This window comes from Arachis ipaensis, chromosome B06 (assembly GCF_000816755.2).
Source record: "Arachis ipaensis cultivar K30076 chromosome B06, Araip1.1, whole genome shotgun sequence".
Classification (NCBI taxonomy): Eukaryota; Viridiplantae; Streptophyta; class Magnoliopsida; order Fabales; family Fabaceae; genus Arachis; species Arachis ipaensis.
The window spans coordinates 65,714,877-65,725,767 of NC_029790.2; the positions used below are offsets into that span (position 1 = coordinate 65,714,877).

General features: G+C 36.2%; 1 long non-coding RNA gene across 2 annotated transcripts; it reads left to right on the forward strand.

Moving 5' to 3' along the window:
* Nucleotides 9,671-10,666, forward strand: LOC107648220. Of its 2 annotated transcripts, XR_002349731.1 has the most exons (3): nt 9,671-9,753; nt 9,851-10,135; nt 10,218-10,666. It is a non-coding gene; the product is annotated as an uncharacterized LOC107648220 (long non-coding RNA). The 2 variants fall into 2 exon arrangements; XR_002349730.1 differs by lacking the exon at nt 9,671-9,753 and having other exon boundaries at nt 9,796-10,135.

The window sequence follows — 10,891 nt, forward strand, 5'->3', positions numbered from 1 at the left end:
AATTTTTGCTTAAGCTAACACTAACTTCACTCTAACAATAGAGTGTATAATTCTGGTTTTTAGTTCTGTGTTTATGTCAGGAGGAAAAAGCAATGAATCCACACCTTTTGATCCTGAAACACGTTGGAGGCTGAGAAGAGAACCAAGAAATGGAGGAAAATCTAACAAATCCACAAGTGGGAGTGGCCAACGACAATGGTCAACTCCAAAGTAGAGTATTGGCATCATATACATTTGCTAATCCAAGGCATTATGGGAGTAGCATCCTGACCCCAAATGTCGATGCAAATAACTTTCAATTGAAGCCCCAACTCATCACCTTGGTGCAGAACAACTGTTCCTATGGAGGAGGCCCCTTGGAAGATCCAAACCAGCACATATCCACCTTCCTGAGGATATGTAACACAGCGAAGACCAATGGTGTGCATCCTGACAGTTACAAATTGCTGCTATTTCCATTTTCCCTCAAAGACAAAGCCACTCAATGGTTGGAGTCATTTCCAAGAGATAGCATCAACAATTGGGAAGATCTAATGAGCAAATTCCTTGCTAAATTTTACCCGCCTCAGAGGATTATTAGATTGAAGACCGAAGTACAAACATTCACACTGATGGATGCTGAACCTCTCTATGAGGCATGGGAGAGATACAAGGCTCTAATCAAGAAGTGCCCTCTTGAGATGTTTAATGAATGGGATAAACTCTAAAATTTCTATGAAGGACTGACAATGAAAGCTCAAGAGGCACTTGACTATTCAGCAGGAGGCTCAATGCAACTCATGAAGACAGCTGAAGAGTCCCAAAACCTCATTGATATGGTGGCAAACAATCATATTTCTTTGCTCATCAGAGACAACGCCAGCCATCACAAAGGAAAGGAGTGCTAGAGTTGGAAGGAGTAGACACCATCCTAGTTCAAAACAAGATAATGCAGCAGCAGATTCAACAACAATTTGAGCAGATGGCCAAGAAAATTGATAGACTGCAAATTTCTGCAGTAAATACACAAGGCCAATCTCAAACCTCACATGGGTGGAATCAACCTGAAGAAAGTCTTGGGACATTCAATTATGAGCAACAAAGCCCTGAGCAGGTGCAATGCATGAATAACACTTCAAGTTCATTTCAACACAATTTTCATGGTGATGCACACAAGACACCCTGGAAGACTCATTCTAATTCAAGGTGGGGTGAGCATCAGAATCAAAGACAAAGGGACTTCAACTCTGGCAGCCTCAGCAACACAAACAACCATAACCATTCATCCAATAATACTAAACAATTCAAAAATTCACAAAACACATATCACCAACCCCATAACGACTCACAAAACCACCAGAATAACTTGTCCACATCCACATTCCACCCACAAAATACCCTCGCAAATGGTTCAAACAATTTCCAGCAACAACCATCTTATTTTACACAACCACAACCAAATCCAAACTCTCAAAGAATCTCTAGTCTGGAGATGATGATGGAGAAACTAATGAAAAATCAAGAAGCAGTAAGAAAAGATCAAGAGATGGCAAGCAAAAACCAAGAAGTGTCAATCAGAAACCTTGAGAGGCATATGGAAAAAATGGCTAAACGAATCGCAGAGATGGGTGAGAAGCAATCAAATGCATCCCCTAGTGCCACTCAAGACCACCCAAGGGACAAAGGAAAAGCTACAAAGTGGGAGGAGTGCAAAGCAATCATAGTGGGAAGTGAGAAGGAAGCCATCAATCAGGAAGAATACAACAGACAAGTTCCACAAGAAGAGACAGAAGAGAGAAGTGAAGAGGAGAGAAAGACTAAGAATGCAAAAAACTCAAAGAGAGACAAGGACATCCTTGAAACACAGCTACAAGAGAAGAAGGAAGAGGTGAATCACCAACACACAGCTTGCCATAGGAGGACTTGCGTGCGTGAATCAGAAAACATAGGAAAGCAGAATTTCAGAAGACAAAGCATCTCCAAAACTCCAACATATTCTCCATCATTGCACAATAAGTATTTATATTTATGCCCTCTCACTTTTTACAATTGAACTTGAAAAACACTATTGTTGGCATCCTGACTAAGAATAATAAGATAACCATAGCTTGCTTCAAACCAACAATCTCCGTGGGATTCGACCCTTACTCACGTAAGGTATTACTTGGACGACCCAGTGCACTTGCTGGTTAGTTGTGCGAAGTTGTAAAAGAGTAATGTGAACATTGACATTACAATTTCATGCACCATCTCTCACCTTGCTTAAAAGAAAATTTTAATTGAAAAGAATTGAAAGATAAAGTTATATAATAAGAATAGTTCAATTATTTTGATGTGGTGGTATTGCTTTTATTTCTGAATGTAAGAATAAACAGTGTATATTTGAAGTTGAAATTAAGAATGTTGGCTCTTGAAAGAATGATGATAAAAGTGAAGTATTACTGGTAATCTGAAAAATCTAAAAATTAACTCTTGAAGCAAGAAAACGTAGCAAAAAGAAAAAGAAAAAGCATGTTGCAAAAGAAAAAAAAATTATATAAATATGCATGCAAAAATAAAATGGCAAAAAAAATAAAATAAAATGAAAAAAATAAGAAACAGAAAAAACCAATAGCTCTTTAAACTAAAAGGCAAGAGCAAAAAGCCAATAACCCTTTAGAACTATGGACACCTCTATCTGAGGATTCTAGCCAAGCTGAGTCATAATCCGAAAGGGTTCACCCAGTTAAAGTGTCTGTGGCATTTATGTATCTGGTGGTAATACTGGAAAACAAAGTGCTTAGGGTTACGGCCAAGACTCTAAAAGCTGTGTTCAAGAATAAAAAAGAATTGAACTAGGAACATCAATAATATCATCTGGATTCTAAGTTCCTAAAGAGACCAACATTTCTGAGTTTCAATGAATAGTGAGATGCCAAAACTATTCAGAAGAAAAAAGCTACTAAGTCCCGCTCATCTAATTCAAACTAAGCTTCAATGGAAACTCTGAGATTTATTGTAACTTACTCTTCTTTTTATCTTACTGTTTTTTAGTTGCTTGGGGACTAGCAACAGTTTAAGTTTGGTGTTGTGATGAGTGGATATTTTTATACGCTTTTTGGCATCATTTTCATATAGTTTTTAGCATGTTTTGTTTATTTTTTATTAAGTTTTCATATGTTTTAGTGTAAAATTTACATTTTTGTATTCTACTTTGAGTTTGTGTGTTTTTTGTGCAATTTTAGGTATTTTCTGGCTAAAATTGAGGAGCTGGAGCAAAAGTCAGATTCAGAAATAGAGAAAGCACTATAGATGCTGTCTGGATCTGACCTCCTTGCATTTGGAAGAGCTTTTCTAGAGCTAAATATGTCCAAATAGAGAGTTCTAAATTTCTATGGAAAGCTAACATCTAGAGCTTTCTAGAAATGTATAATAGTCTATACTTTGCTTCAAAATAGAAGGCCCAAAACTAGCGTTGAACAGCAGCCTCCTGCCCTAGTCCAGGCGTCCAGCACCCAAAGGAGGAAACCGGCGTCCAAACGCCCAAAGAGGATCCCCTAGCCAGTGTTCAATGCCCTAGAGGCCTCATAGCACGTGGATCTCAATCAAGCTCAGTCCAAACACTCACCAAGTGGGCCCCGGAAGTGAATTTTAGCACTAAAAATACTATTTTACCCTTTTCATGTAATCCTCAGTCATTAGTTTAGTATTTAAGGGATATTTTACATAATCTTAGAGGACTTTTATGCCATATTTTCGTGTATCATTGAGTTTTCTATCAGTATGAGTTTCTAAACCTCCTAGGTTGAGGGGAGGAGCCCTGCTAAGTTTTATGGATTAATAAAACTATTACTGTTTCTCTTCAATCCGTGTTTGATTCAATTCTAAGATGTATCTTCATTCTTCAACTTGATGAATGGGATGACCCGTGACAATCATCTTTGTTCTTCGTACTAAGACGGTGTGCCTGACAACCAGCCGTGTTCTTCTTAGGTTCGTGTGAATATGTAACTGGAAAGCATCGAACCACCAACTTGATTATACATCTCTTAGACGGCTAATCCACGACTTTGTTGGAGACTTCTCGAGACACCAGTTCAGCCGAGGTATGGGGAGATTAGGGTCTCTTTAGTAAAGGCTAGAACCCAAAGGCGCATCATTCTTTGATCTAGAATATCTAACCTTGTCTGTGGCATTTTGAGTAGGATCATTAAAGAGAATGGATTGCAGGAGCTTCACCCTTAATCAGAATGGATCCACACTAACCATGGGGTTCAGATCTGGAGGAGCATTGGCGACCGCGACCATTCGGCGCTGATCACATACAACCTGCCATAGAAGAAATCATTCACAATTGAAGAAGACAGTAAGACCAGAGTTAATCCAGAAGGATAAAGCATCTCCAAGCCTTAACTATCTTCTTATCATTATAATCAGGTCAACCTAGTTCAGATCTCCTTATTTTCTTTTATGCAATTAACCAAACCATCTTCCTTTCTATTCGCCTGACTAAGATCTACAAGATAACCATAGCTTGCTTCAAACCACAATCCTCGTGGGATCGACCCTGACTCGCTCAGGTATTACTTGGATGACCCAGTGCACTTGCTAGTACAGTTGTACGAAGTGTGGGGATTCGTGCACCAAGTTTTTCGCGCCGTTGCCGGGGATTGTTCAAGTTTGGACAACTGACGGATTATCTTGTTGCTTAGATTAGGTATTGTCTTTAATTTTGTTAAAGTATTTTATTTTTATTTTCTTCTTCTTTTTTTCGAAAAAATCAAATTTTTTTTAAAAAACTTGTTTTCTTTGTTTAATCCTTATTCTTGGTTTGAGTCGTTTGATTTTTTTCTTGTTGAATTTTCAAATTTCTTAAGTCTTTCTTTCTAAAAATTTCAAAAATAGTGTCTTTTGTTTGAGTCTTGTGTCAATTTTTAAGTTTGGTGTTTTCTTGTGTATTTTCTTTAATTTTTCGAAAATTTTGTCTTTGGTTTTTAAAATTTTTAAAATTTGGTGTATTTTGCATGTTCTTGTGTTCTTAGAATTTTTGAGTTCAGTTCTTGGTGTTCTTCTTGATCTTCAAAGTATTCTTGTTTTTCTTTTTGTTTTGATCTTAAAATTTTTAAGTTTGGTGTCTCTTTGTGTTTTTCCTTCTACTTTTTGCATAGTAGGTGCTTTAGATCTAAAAATTTTAAGTTTGGTATCTTTTTTTTGTTTTTCTCTTTCTTCATTAAATTCAAAAATAAAAAAAAAATAAAATATCTTTTCTTATCTTTCATTGAAATTTTTGAAAATCACAAGCAATTTTTCAAGATTTTAATTTCAAAATTTTTATCTTATCTTATGTTGGTTTTAAATTTCAAAATTCAAATCTTTTTAAAAATCATATCTTTTTCAAAATCTTATCTTATCTTTTTATCTTTCATAAAAATTCAAAAATCTTATATTATCTTATTTTAAATTCAAAATTTAAAATTCAATTTCAAAATTCGAAATTTCAAATTTCAAAGTTCAAAATCAAACTTTCAAAAATCAAATCTTTTTCAAATCTTTATCTTATCTTGTTTCAAATTCAAAATTCAAATTTCAAAATTTAAAATTCAAAATTTGATTTTTACATTTAAAATTTAAATTTCCAATCATTTTAAATTTTAAAATTTATCTTTTCTTAACTTCTTTATTTTATCTTTCTTACCTAACTTATCTTATCTTTTCTATCTTATCTCCTTTTAAATTTTTAAAATTAAATCTTTTTCAAATCTTTTCAATTCTTATCTTATCTTGTTGACTTTTTCAAATATTTTCAAAATCAAATCTTTTCTAATCTTCTATCTTTTTTTTGTTTTCAAATCTTTCCTAATTGTTTACTTGTTTACTCTCTCTTCTTTTTCAAAACTTAACTAATTCTTCTCTCTCCTATTTTTGAAAATTATCTTCTATCTATTTTTTCTATTTTCAAAAATTTATCATTTAATTTTCAAATCTTTTTAAATTTATTAACCTTTATTTTCGAATTACATAAATAAATAAAACAAAAACAAAAATATTTTAATTCCTATTTATCTTTTCTACTTCTAATTCTTCTCCTCTCTTTATTCGAATTCTTTTTCTACTTCTTCTATCTTCATTCTTCTTCCTCTTCTTTCTTCACATCTCACATGGAGTCCTCTGTTCTTGAACATAGAGCTCCCATTATCCTTTGTCCTTGGTTTTTTCTTTTCTTGTTTATGATCAGGAACAGGGATAAAGAACCTCTCTTTAATCTTGATCCTTAACATGAAAGAACTTTAAGGAGGAGCTTACAACAAATTAAAGCACAACACTCCAGAAGAAAACTTTCAGAAAATTTTGAACAAGAAGCTGAAGACATAGCCGGACATGAAGGAGAGGCAAGAAAGGTTCTTGGTGACTTCACCATGCCTATCTCTGACTTTTATGGCAGAAGCATTGGTGCACGAAATTGTGATCATCGATGGTGCCAACAACTTGGTACGCACAATTGTAATCTCAACTCTTTATCACAACTCCGCACAACTAACCAGCAAGTGCACTGGGTCGTCCAAGTAATAAACCTTACGTGAGTAAGGGTCGATCCCATGGAGATTGCCAGCTTGATGCAAGCTATGGTCACCTTGTAAATCTCAGTCAAGCGGATTCAAATGGTTATGGAGAATTGATAATTAAAATATGAATAAAACATAAAATAAGATAGAGATACTTATGTAATTCATTGGTAGGAATTTCAGATAAACGTATGGAGATGCTTTGTTCCTTCTGAACCTCTACTTTTTTATTGCCTTCATCCAATCATTCGTACTCCTTTCCATGGCAAGTTGTTTGTTGGGTTTCACCGTTGTCAATGACTACCTCCCGTCCTCTCAGTGAAAATGTTCCAAATGTGCTGTCACAGCACGGCTAATCAGCTGTTGGTTCTCGATCATGTTGGAATAGGATCCATTGATCTTTTTGCGTCTGTCACTACGCCCAACACTCGCGAGTTTGAAGCTCGTCACAGTCATCCCTTCCCAGATCCTACTTGGAATACCACAGACAAGGTTTAGACTTTCCGGATCTCAGGAATGGCTACTAATGATTCTAGCCTATACCACGAAGGTTCTAATCTTAGATTAGAAACCCAAGAGATACACATTCAAGCTTGATTGCATATAAAACCAAAGTGGTTGTCAGGCACGCGTTCATAGGTAAGAATGATGATGAGTGTCACAGATCATCACATTCTTAAGGTTGAAGAACGAGTGTATATCTTAGAGAAGAAATAGGCTTGAGTTGAATAGAAAAACAATAGTACTTTGCATTAATTCATGAGGAACAGCAGAGCTCCACACCTTAATCTATGGTGTGTAGAAACTCTACCGTTGAAAATACATAAGAACAAAAGATCTAGGCATGTCCGAATGGCTAGCCTCCCAAAGCGTGAACATACAAGCTCCAAGATGAAAAGTATGATCCAGTGTGTAAAATACAATAGCAAAAGGTCCTATTTATAGAAAACTAGTAACCTAGGGTTTACAGAAATGAGTAAATGATGCAGAATCCACTTCTGGGCCCACTTGGTGTGTGCTTGGGCTGAGCATTGAAGCTTTCACGTATAGAGACTTTTCTTGGAGTTAAACGCCAGCTTTGGTGCCAGTTTGGGCGTTAACTCCAGCTTTTATGCCAGTTCTGGCGTTTTGATGCCAGAATTTTTATGCTGACTTGGAACGCCGGTTTTGGCCATCAAATCTTGGGCAAAGTATGGACTATTATATATTGCTAGAAAGCCCAGGATGTCTACTTTCCAACTCAATTGAGAGCGCACCAATTGGGCTTCTGTAGCTCTAGAAAATCCACTTCGAGTGCAAGGAGCACTACAAGAAAAATACCCATTCAGCCACACTTTTTTTAAGCTACATTTGAAAAGCGTAGCCTATTCATAGCATAGGCTACGCTTTTCTCCGTGTTGCCTTTTTATAAGAGAAAAGTATACACAAATGCGGCATCATTTAAAAAGCGTAGCCTTAGGTATTATAGAAATCACTTATAAAGCGTAGCCGTAGGTTGATATCTATAGCTTCACTTTTCGTATCAAAGGAGACGCTTTTAAAGGATAGCCTATTTTTTAAGTTTTGGGTGCACTTAAAAAGCGATGCCTAATGTATCTAGAGTAAAAAATTTGACACTTAGTGAAATTTTTTCCTCTTTCCTGAAAGCAAACTCATCACACTTAGTAAAATTTTTGTGATTCAATTCCCTCCAAATGTCACTCAATCACCTTCGTCCTCTTTCGTAAACCCTCAGTCTCACTTTTTCCTAAAAGCTCACTCATCACTTTCATCACCTTCATCGCGAAGTAGAAGCCCTCGCCATCGTTGCCCTACAAGAAGAAACCCTGTAACTCTCGCCATTGACCGTCGTCGCCTCCCACTCCCCACTCACCCCCCACTCCCCACTACTGACCGACACTCCTCTTCACCATCGCTTGCACTGATCGTCGTTGTGCCACCCTCGCCATCGTCGCTGAGCCGCTCTCACCATCGTCGCTGCGCCGCTCTTGCCATCGTCATCTCCATGCTTCTCATCTTCGTTGTGCTCACATCATTGAATAGGTATGTATTGATTTCTATTTGCTTCTGAAATTGATCAGAGGCTTAGGGTTCCTATTTTAGGGGTTTTAATTTGGGGGTTTTAATCTGTGAAATATGGGTTTGTGAACTGTAATTTGATTACATGCATGCTATTGTTGATGAAGATTTGTGGTATTTTAGGGTTTGTTTCTTAGAATGAATCCAAATGCAGCGTTAATAAGTTTTTGTTTCTGTGATTTCTCAATGAATAAGTTGGCTTCTCCTTCTCTGTTTTCAGCTTCCGTTTCTGTTTTCTCAATGAATAAGTTGGTAGAAACTCACCAATGAATTGTATCATATTGCTTTCCTGGTGGGTGCCGACTCTGAACAAAATTTTCAAGTTTAAATGTAACAATAGCAAATAGATCACTTTGCTCTGCAGACGACATATCTTTCAAAATTCGTTTTGCATCTTCATTTGATGAAACAGTAGTACTGTTCTCTGAATTATCTGCATGGTCCTTGTCCTTTGAATTATCTGCATGATCCTTGTCCTCAAGTTTGGAAGGCTTTGCACGCTTATTTCCAGTAGATTTCAATCTAACAGCTTTTCTCATATTCCAATATGCATTACAATCATTTTAGATGCATGACAATCATTAGTATTAGGGTAGTTGTTTTGGATTATTTATGTTAAACTATTTTGACATATATTATGTATTAAATATAAATACTTAACTCAACAGTAATGTGGAATTTTCTTATTAGGCACATATAGTGGAAATGTGGAACATTATTGTTAGAAAATATATATGGACAAACATAAAGTTTTTTGTTGCTAACTAAGCAATAAGAATGGTTTTTGTTTTGCCCTAATACAAATGAGCTTGGTGCTTGTAATGGATTAGTTATACTTTGGGTTTTGTAAAAAGGATTAGGATGAAGTATTGAAGTTACCTCCTTCTCTCTTTATATGTGACTATATGTTAATCAATTATTGTCAGGATTCTGAGGAGTGCTTTTATTTATTCTTTTTGCTTGTTTTGGCTAAAGTCTTTCTGACTCAAGAGCTGTAATCTTGTAGAACTTAATAGGAAGGAATTTGATTCAAGAGCTGTAATCTTGCATGTTTCTAAATTCTAAGTGGTCGGTTCAGTCCCCTATTACAGCTCTTTTCCATTTCTTGAAGATAAGTATTGTTCATAAGTATAGCAATGGTCGTACTAATCAGGTGAGTTGCAGAAGGATCTAAATGTGGGTGTAGATGGTGAACTAGTGAAGTCAAAGTTTATCAAGTGATTGCCCTAATATTGAATATTGAATGGCAGGGTCAACAAGATTTCACGTTCAGAAATCAGAGGAGGAATGGAGGGCCATTCTCTGTCTGTCTCTGTCTGTCTCCCGCATGAATTCACAGACAGTAGAGAGAGGGCAAGGAACAGAGGAATAGCCAAAGCACCAGGGAGCAAAAACAGGAGTGTTCTTCAAGTTTTTGGCTCTTCATCAACCATAGCACCAAGAGAAAGAGAATGATGGCCAAGGAGGGAGCTGACTGGAGCTTAAGAGGGAGCTGCGTTCCACTCACCCAACTGTTCTTCGAGTTTCTTTGCTAGGTAAGGACAGCGACTTCATCTTCTTTCTTTTCTCCTCTAATTCAAAATTCTGATAATTCTCTTGCTCCATTTTTTTTTTCAGTTTATTCAATTTCTGTTAACACAACTACCACCACAAGCAAAGAGAGGTGAGTGATTTTCTCTCCTCTGTGTTTAATTTGGTCGAATGGCCTTGTGAAATGTAACCAAAATTCTGGTTCTTGGAACGGTTAAGGTTTGGGCTCAAGAGAAAAACAGGGACAAGTCTTGTGTATTTGATCAACAAAAAGGTAAGGGTTAGAATAGTTAGATATTGATTTTAGTTGTATTTGGTGATTAAATGGCAGAAACCTTTCCATTGAGTATGCTTATTGACCAGTCAGCTGCTTGATTCTTGGATTTGTATGTGAATGATTGTTGCTTTCTTAATCAGCATAGTTTACTTTGTAGTGGTAAATGGTAATGTTCTAATAAACAAAAATCAAGTACTAATGGGGACTATTATTCATTTGTCTAGAGTAGTTTACTGATTTCATGTTAATTATTTTTGTTTCATGTGGATTATATATGCTGCAGTATTTTCGTGGCTCATTGCAATTTGTCAACTATTGTAATAACCAATTAGTTTGGAAGATGGCGCATCATTAGAATTCCTAGGTTTAAATAAAGGAAGGCATTCAGTTACACAATGAGAAATTACATACTAAATGTGGTGTCCCTTGATGATCCGTTTTAGTCGTTTCAGGATACTTTCTTGAGCTAATTCATTCTAAATGT